The sequence below is a fragment of the Triticum urartu genome, chromosome 1, assembly GCF_003073215.2.
Source record: "Triticum urartu cultivar G1812 chromosome 1, Tu2.1, whole genome shotgun sequence".
Taxonomy (NCBI): Eukaryota; Viridiplantae; Streptophyta; class Magnoliopsida; order Poales; family Poaceae; genus Triticum; species Triticum urartu.
Window position 1 is genome coordinate 120,321,185 of NC_053022.1, and position 9,793 is coordinate 120,330,977.

Below are 9,793 nucleotides of genomic sequence, written 5' to 3' on the forward strand. Positions count from 1 at the left end.
AGAAGGCGGCGGGGCGCGGTAGGAGGCGGCGCGGGGTGCGCGGGCCTCGGGGGCTCTCCCCGTACCGAGCGGGCCGGAGGCGGGAGAGACCCAGTGGCGACACTTGGCGGCCTCTGGTTCATCGGAGGTGGCAGCAGACGCGTCTGGTTAGGCTTCGGACATGTCCGGCGCGCGGAAGTGCTGAGGGCTTAGGGGGGAAGAGACCCGGGATTTGCAATGGGGGTTCTATTTATAGAGGTAGAGGGAGCTAGGAAGCTCCAAAAGAGGTGTGGTTTTCGGCCACGCGATCGTGATCGAACGATCTAGATGATGGAGGAGGTTTAGGTGGGTTTGGGGCCACTTTGGAGGGGTGTTGGGCTGCAACACACACGAGGCCTTTTCGGTCCCTCGGTTAACCATTGGAGTATCAAACGAAGTCCAAATGCCACGAAACTTGACAGGCGGTCTACCGGTAGTAAACCAAGGCCGCATGACAAGTCTCGGTCCCATCCGAGAACATTTAAAACCTGCACACGAAAAGAGGAAGAAAGGGACACCGGAGGACATAGGCGCCGAAATGCAAAACGGACAACGGGGAAAAAAGCTCGGATGCATGAGACGAACATGTATGCAAATGCGATGCACATGACGACACGATATGAAATGCATGACACGCAAGCAAAAGACAAGGCATCAACAACGAATAACTGGAAGACACCTGGTACATCGGTCTCGGGGCGTCACATCATCGCATCATATCTTTGCATATGTAGCTCCGTTTTGGGTGTGTAGCATATCAAACTGTTCATCTGGATGTGCACTTCATTTCTTTCCATTGCACCATGTTCATTTGAGTTCATCTTGATGCCCTAAAGGCTGTTGCAAATGTAATGTTAGTTTCTGATTCTTAACAGATTATGGACATTTGTCATTTTTGCCATGTTTAATGTGTGCCCCCTATGAACTTGAGCCCTACATGTGTTTTGGGCTATGCCATGCCATCTTTACCGGGGTGTATGCCATATATTTTTGTGATCATTGTGGTGACTAGCACAAGCATGCAAAGTAGCTCTCGTGTTGTTGCTGATTTCAGGGACTTAGAATTCTTCTAAGTCATTTTCCTGATGATATTTTTTATGCCATGTATTCATGTTGCTACAGAGTGATCCATGCCTCTTTTGAGCATGTTCAGTAAGGATGATTTTGAGATATTTTTATGTTCTATCCATCCATGTCTTTGTTTGCAATTATGGAGTACCCTAGCATGAATCAATCTTGCTCTACTTTTTCTATAAAATGTTCCTGGCAGATTGTTTACGTGTTAATCAATTTTGCCGAGGTTGTTGTAGTTGATCCATGCATGCTATGAGAGTGTTCTTGCCATGGTTAGCTTATTGGTCATGTCTTCCTGCTGGGTGTATGCTTAATTTGTCATGCAATTGCTTGTAGTGAGTGCATCGAGCTCACAAACATGCCTACGTAACTCTGTTTCTGCCATGTCCAGTTTTCTGCTAAGTCTGAATCTGTTAACGAAACTTGCTATGTTTACATGGTTGCCATTGTATCTTCTGATCCTTTTTGGCTTATGGTTAGTAAGGGACTTTTGTTATATGCTTTGAGTAGTTTCATGCCATGCCTTGCCTTGCCATGATATGTTCCTGTAGCATGTTGTTGTCTTGCTGTAAACATTGCTTCCTGATGTTAATTCCTGACATGCTGTTATTTTCACTAAGTCCGTGAACCTGATATCTTCTTCACTTTTTCCATGCTTGTTTGAACCTGCTGTTGTGTGATTTAGCCGTAGCTCAGTGTTCATATTTTGTCAAGCATCTTGAGTGGATCACTGCCATGTGCTTTGTTGCTATGTTAGAGTGTAGTAGCTTAGTTTCTTGTTCCATTCTAGATGGCATCATGCTGTTAATCGCAGTTTTGTGCCATTATTGTTTTGCTTGCCATTTGCAAACTGTGCATCCGATTCCGGTGATCTTTATATCGATTTCGACCGAAATCAACTCATCTTTCCAGCGGCATTCTTGGTTTTCCAAGTTGAGGCCTGGTTCAATCTTTCTTTTCTGAAGCATGCATATGCATATGCATTGCATATCACATCCCGCATATCATGTCATGTTTTGCATCATGTTGTTTGCGCATTGCACCGTGGTTGATTGTGTTTACCTTTGATTGTGTTCTTGCTTTGGGTAGATCCGGGAGACGAGTACGTGATCGAGGAACCCGTTGAGTACGCTTACGAGGATCAAGCTTACGTTAACTCGGAGAACTTTACAGGCAAGATGACCATACCCTCGAAATCACTTCTATCTTTGCTTGCTAGTTGCTCGCTCTACTGCTATGCCTATGCTTCGATACCTACCACATGCTTATCATGCCTCCCATATTGCCATTTCAAACCTCTAACCCACCTTGTCCTAGCAAACCGTTGTTTGGCTATGTTACCGCTTTGCTCAACCCCTCTTATAGCGTTGTTAGTTGCAGGTGAAGATTGGAGTTTGTTCCTTGTTGGAACATGATTATTGTTGGGATATCATTATTATATCTTGTTTACTTTAATGCATCTGTATACTTGGTAAAGGGTGGAAGGCTCGGCCTTATGACTGGTGTTTTGTTCCACTCTTGCCGCCCTAGTTTCCGTCATACCGGTGTTATGTTCCTTGATTTTGCGTTCCTTACGCGGTCAGGTTATAATGGGAACCCCTTGATAGTTCGCCTTGAATAGAACTCCTCCAGCAAGGCCCAACCTTGGTTTTACCATTTGCCACCTAGCCTTTTTCCTTGGGTTTCGCGGACTCAAGGGTCATCTTTATTTTAAACCCCCCGGGCCAGTGCTCCTCTGAGTGTTGGTCCAACCTAGAGCACCGTGCGGGGCCGTCCCTTGGCAACTTGGGTTACGTCGGCTCCTGTACGCTTAGCTTATCTGGTGTGCCCTGAGAACGAGATATGTGCAGCTCCTATTGGGATTTGTCGGCACAACGGGTGGTCTTGCGGGACTTGTTTTACCATTGTCGAGATGTCTTGTAACCGGGATTCCAAGTCTGATCGGGCCGTCCTGGGAGAAGGAATATCCTTCGTTGACCGTGAGAGCTTGTGATGGGCTAAGTTGGGACACCCCTGCAGGGTTTTGAACTTTCGAAAGCCGTGCCCGTGGTTATGGGCAGATGGGAATTTGTTAATGTCCGGTTGTAGAAAACTTGAAACTTAACTTAATTAAAATGGATCAACAACGTGTGTAGCCGTGATGGTCTCTTTTCGGTGGAGTCCAGGAAGAGAACACGGTCTCGTGTTATGCTTGAACGTAAGTAGTCTAGGATCACTTCTTGATCATAGATTCTCGAACGTGCTTTGCTTTCTCTTCTCGCTCTCATTTGCGTATGTTAGCCACCATATATGCTAGTGCTTGCTGCAGCTCCACTTCATACCTTTTACCTACCCATAAGCTTAAATAGTCTTGATCGCGAGGGTGTGAGATTGCTGAGTCCCCGTGACTCATAGATTACTTCCAAAACCAGATGCAGAGACCGATGATACCGTTCCAGGAGATGCGACTGAGCTCAAGTGGGAGTTCGATGAGGACTTAGGACGATACTACGTTTCCTTTCCAGACGATCAGTAGTGGAGCCCAGTTTGGGTGATCCGGGATCTTATGCATTTGGGGTTGTCTTTATTTTGGTTCCGTAGTCGGACCTTGATTGTATCTGGATGATTGTAATGCTATATTTATGTTATTGTGTGAAGTGGCGATTGTAAGCCAACTATGCATCTCTTTCTTATTCAGTACATGGGATGTGTAAAGATTACCCCTCTTGTGACATTGCCTACAATGCGGTTATGCCTCTAAGTCGTGCTCCGACACGTGGGAGATATAGCCACATCGTGGGTGTTACAGTTGTGCCTTCTAGTTTCATCCATCTCATGCTCATCAAAAGGAATCCACTAACAAGGTTGATCATGTCTTGTTAACAAACTCATTCCGAATAGCATGGAACCGGAGAAATATCGAATAACACTATGTTACCTCAACGGGGATATGCACATCCCCAATAATAAGAATATCATATTTATTCTTGACAGTAGGAAGAGGAAATTCAAAACCTCCAAATATAATCGATGGAATTTTTCCAATAGAGTTGATACTATAAACTTGAGGTTGTTTCCTCGGAAAGTGTATCGTATGCTCATTACCATTAACATGAAAAGTGACATTGCCTTTAGTGCAATCAATAACAGCCCCTGCAGTATTCAAAAAGGGTCTTCCAAGAATAAAAGACATACTATCGTCCTCGGGAATATCAAGAATAACAAAGTCCGTTAAAATAGTAACGTTTGCAACTACAATAGGCACGTCCTCCCAAATACCGACAGGTATAGCAGTTGATTTATCACCATTTGCAAAGATATTTCAGTAGGTGTCCACTTATTCAAATCAAGTCTACGATATAAAGAGAGAGGCATAACACTAACACCGGCTCCAAGATCACATAAAGCAGTTTTAACATAGTTTCTTTTAATTGAGCATGGTATAGTGGGTACTCCTGGATCTCCAAGTTTCTTAGGTATTCCACCCTTAAAAGTATAATTAGCAAGCATGGTGGAAATTTCAGCTTCCGATATCTTTCTTTTATTAGTAACAATTTCTTTCATGTACTTAGCATAAGGATTCATTTTAAGCATATCAGTTAATCGCATACGCAAAAAGATAGGTCTAATCATTTCAGCAAAGCGCTCAGAATCCTCATCATCCTTTTTCTTGTGGATGGTTTGGGAGGAAAAGGCATGGGTTTGTGAACCCATGGTTCTCTTTCTTTACCGTGTTTCCTAGCAACAAAGTCTTTCTTATCATAATGTTGATTCTTTGATTGTGGGTTATCAAGATCAACAACAGGTTCAATTTCTATATCATTATCATTACTAGGTTGAGCATCATCATGAACATTATCATCAACCTTATCACTAGTTTCAGGTTCATTACCAGATTGTGTTTCAGCATCAGAAATAGAAATATCATTTGGATTCTCAGGTGGTTGAGCAATAGGTTCACTAGAAGCATGCAAAGTCCTATCATTTTTCTTTTTATTCCTTTTAGAAGGACTAGGTGCATCTATATTATTTCTCTGAGAATGTTGCTCAATTATCTTAGGGTGGCCCTCAGGTGTAATGCCATCGATATGGTTATATCTCCCACGTGTCGAAGCACGACTTATAGGCATAACCGCATTGAAAGCAATGTCGCAAGTGAGGTAATCTTCACACAACCCATGTAATACATAAGGGAAAGAGATACATAGTTGGCTTACAATCGCCACTTCACACAATACATGAATAAAGCATTACATCAACAATTAGAATCAAGGTCCGACTACGGAACCGAAATAAAAGAAGACTACCCCAAATGCTACAGATCCCCGATCGACCCCAACTGGGCTCCACTACTGATCAACTAGAACGACACAACACAAAGGACAAGATCTTCATCGATCTCCTCCTTGAGCTTGTTTGCATCACCTGCACGGTTTCATCGGCACCTGCAAACTGGTTTTGGAAGTATCTGTGAGTCACGGGGACTCAGCAATCTCACACCCTCGCGATCAAGACTATTTAAGCTTATGGGTAAGGTAAAAGGTATGAGGTGGAGCTGCAGCAAGCGACTAGCATATATGGTGGCCAAACATACGCAAATGAGAGCGAGAAGAGAAGGCAAAAGCACGGTCGAACAACTATGATCAAGAAGTGATCCTAGAACAACCTACGTCAAGCATAACTCCAACACCGTGTTCACTTCCCGGACACCGCCGAGAAGAGACCATCGCGGTTACACACGCGGTTGATGTATTTTAATTAAGATCAACTTCAGGTTTTCTACAACCGGACATTAACAAATTCCCATCTGCCCATAACTGCGGGCACGACTTCCGAAAGTTCAATCCCTGCAGGGGTGTCCCAACTTAGCCCATCACAAGCTCTCACGGTCAACGGGGGATATTCCTTCTCCCATGACAATCCGATCAGACTCGGCATCCCGGTTACAAGACATCCTCAAGAATGGTAAAACAAGTCCAGCAAAGCCACCCAGATGTGCCGACAAATCCCGATAGGAGCTGCACATATCTCGTTCTCAGGTCACACCGGATGAGCAAGACGTCGGGTGGGCCAGCCTAGAGTTGCCCCTGGTAGCTCCGGACATCGCTCAGTTTGGACCAACACTTAGACAAGCACTGGCCCGGGAGGGTTAAAATAAAGATGACCCTTGGGCTGGCCAACCCAAGGGAAAGAAAAGGCTAGGTGGCAAATGGTAAAACCAATGTTGGGCCTTGCTGGAGGAGTTTTATTCAAGGCGAACTGTCAAGGGGTTCCCATTATAACCCAACCGTGTAAGGAACGCAAAATCCGGGAACATAACACCGATATGACGGAAACTAGGGCGGCAAGAGTGGAACAAAACACCAGGCATAAGGCCGAGCCTTCCACCCTTTACCAAGTGTATAGATGCATTAATTAAATAAGAGATATTGCGATATCCCAACAAAATATACATGTTCCAACACAGAACAAACTCCAATCTTCACCTGCAACTAACAACGCTATAAGAGGGGCTGAGCAAAGCGGTAACATAGCCAAACAACGGTTTGCTAGGACAAGGTGGGTTAGAGGCTTGGCTTAACAATATGGGAGGCATGATAAGCAAGTGGTAGGTATCGCAGCATAGGCATAGCAAAAGAGCGAGCAACTAGCAAGCAAAGATAGAAGTGATTTCGAGGGTATGGTCATCTTGCCTGAAATCCTGCAAGGAAGAAGAACGAGTCCATGAGGAAGACAAACGGACGTAGCCAACGGATCCTCACAAACGTAACGTTACCGGATTACCAAGAAGAAGCAACACCGGAAAGAAGCAAACAATCATGGTAAACAACCATCACATAAGCATGGCATGATGCACAACCAAGTACGATGCATGTCCGGTTTAAATATGCATGACATGGCAAAGTGCACAAACAAAATGTAACATTCCAAAATTCAAAATTTTGGAATGTTAAAATAAATAGATAGTTTGATTTATTGTTTGATTGTTGTGTGATTGATTGAGTGAAATTCGAAACTTTTTGAAAGTTAAATGAGAGGGAATAAAAGGACTTTCCCAAACTTTCATATTTGCTTTCTGATCTCCATGAATTCAAATTCTTTTCAAGTACAAAACCCTTGAGCGAAGATGATATGACTTCTTCCATTTAAATTAAATGAAAGGGTATTTGAAAATAATTGAATTTCATTTGGAAATATTTCAATTCATAAACTTCATCCAGCTCAATGATTTTCATGAGAGAAGATAAAATGACTTCTTCAAATTATATGAAATATGAGTTGGGAGTTTCAAAGAATTAAATTCAAAGTTCTTTTGAATTTATTTTCAATTTGGAGTTATTTGAGTTTTATTCAAATTATTTTTCTCCAAAAATAAAATATATGGAAATTCGGGTAACATGATTCCCTACAACAGAAAATTGGAGAGAAATAAATTTGAAATCATTTTGGTTTTTTTAAATGATTTTATTGGATTTTATTAGACCAGTAGCACTCTTTGAATTATCTGTATTAGTGTGGATTTTATTTGAATTTATAAAAGTGTTCACGTTGTAGAAAATCTTTTTTTGAAAATTTTGATATATTATATGCCTATATAATATTAGTATTTATTTTGTTTTTATTTTTGTTTGTTTGTGTCTAAAAAAATGTTTTTTTAAAAAAAAACCTCTGGACCGACCGGACCGGGCCGGCCCAGCTTGCCAGGCCATGGCCCAGCCGGCCCGACGCCGCGCCTCGCCCGTCTTCCAGCTCGGGACAGAGTCCCGAGCGAGCACGCATCGCCGCCGCCGTGCTTCGCCCGGCCTCCTCCTGCCCCCTCCTCCAAGCTTCTCGCCGCCCCTTTCCCTCCCTATAAATCCGGAGCCCCGGGACCCCGTGTAACGCCCCGGACACACCCGCCGGTGGTCGTTACTCCTGGCGGGATCTAGACTGGCCCCATAAATCAATACTAGTCTTTTCTGCGCACTTTTTCCTCACTCGTGCGCACCCGGGAGCAATTTCCCGGTCGGTCACCCATCCTGACACTACTCCAAGCTGAGCACGCTTAACTTTGGAGTTCTGTCCGAATGGGCTCCCGAAAAAGAAGGTATTCCTTATTGATATGAGTAGTCTATCATCCCTAATAAGCCAGGCCATCACACCCCGACCAGCTTTTCTATCCTCCTCCCTAGCCGCCGCACTCCGCCGCCGGAGTTGCGAGCTCCGCCGGAGATCCGTCGCCTCGTCCCGCGCTCCACCGCCGCCCTCGACCGACATCGACGCCGCTGTTGGACTCGCCTCGGTGCGCCGCCCCTTCCCCGCTACTCCGCCGTCGCCACCGAGCCCCGGAGCCACCGCCTCGTCCCCGTCTGAAGCCGCCGCCGTCTTCCCGAACTCCAGCGATCGCCGCGGTAACCGCCGCCTCCCTCGTCGTCGGATCTGGATCCAACGATCCAGATCGCTTTGTTTTTTTCCACGAAACATTTTCTTTAATTAGTAAATGTTCGCTATGTTAGCTTCTGTAGTGAACAGGTTCGTTCATTAGCGTTCGATAGCAAACGTTCGTTATTTAGTTTTTTTCTTTTTCTTTTATTTTCGGCCAGGGACCCGTTTGTGAATAGTTTATTTACAGATTAGTCCCTGTATTTCAAACGACCACATCTTTTCGCTCGTTTGTCCAAATCCAACGAAACCAACGCCCACGTCTTCGTTATGATCTCCTCTATCCAGTAAAACAACTTAAACATGTTTTTGAAAAGTTTAAAATTTGAATTAGATCAGATTTGAATTCAAACTTCGTTTGATCATAACTTGAGTTTCATAGCTCCGTTTGAGTTGATTCTTTTTGCAAATCGAAGCTCTTAACCTAAACTTTCTGATAAGGCCAAATTCATATAATTTTGGTACTGTTAGAAATTGTTTTATGTTGCAAGATTTATTTGCTTGGTTTTGATGTTTTCCGAATCTTCTTCTTCGTTCTTTCTGATCTTTTGAGTGATTGATTATGTGTGGTTACTATTGCTTGCTTACGATAGATAGACCGGAGTGTGACGAGTAGAACTATCAAGAGTTATGAGTGCGAATCATCTTCATCAACATTGCAGGCAAGTTCACACTTTGATCATATTCCTTTCATACCCTGTTTTTATGCATTAGTTTCAACCTCCAACATTGCATGAATAGGATTGATAACATGTGGGTATTGGGAAGTAGTTGATGAGGTAGGAACCTATTGCCCTGCATTAAAACCTTGGGAGTTACTATTATGTTATACTTATATTGCCATGCTATGCTCGTAGACGTGGATTGGGTTTGAGAGTATTCATGACAGATGTGAGATTGTTAATTAATGGTTTACTTAAGGTGGCAACTTTAACACACATCTGGGTGGATTGAGGCACCTGGGTATTCCAGCGATTGCCTGTCTAGGCACCTGGGTATTCCAGGATTGCCTGTTTTTTTATGGACCGCCACCCAGGTTCCAAGGGATCATGAGATTATTCATACTAGAAACTTCCGTGTGCAGCCACAAGCTATTATGGGCTCTAGCATAGTTGATTAAGTCGTGTGAACTCTTACAGTGGTAGACTAGCAGATGTAGGGGTTGTAGGTGGTACGGTCTACCCATCGTAAGGTGCAAACGCTTTTGAAAGACTATGTCTCGGTCATCCGTTTCTCAAACACCATGTAGTGCGAGAAATCCAACGGAGGAGATCGAGTCTTGTGGGGAAAAGTGCGCAAA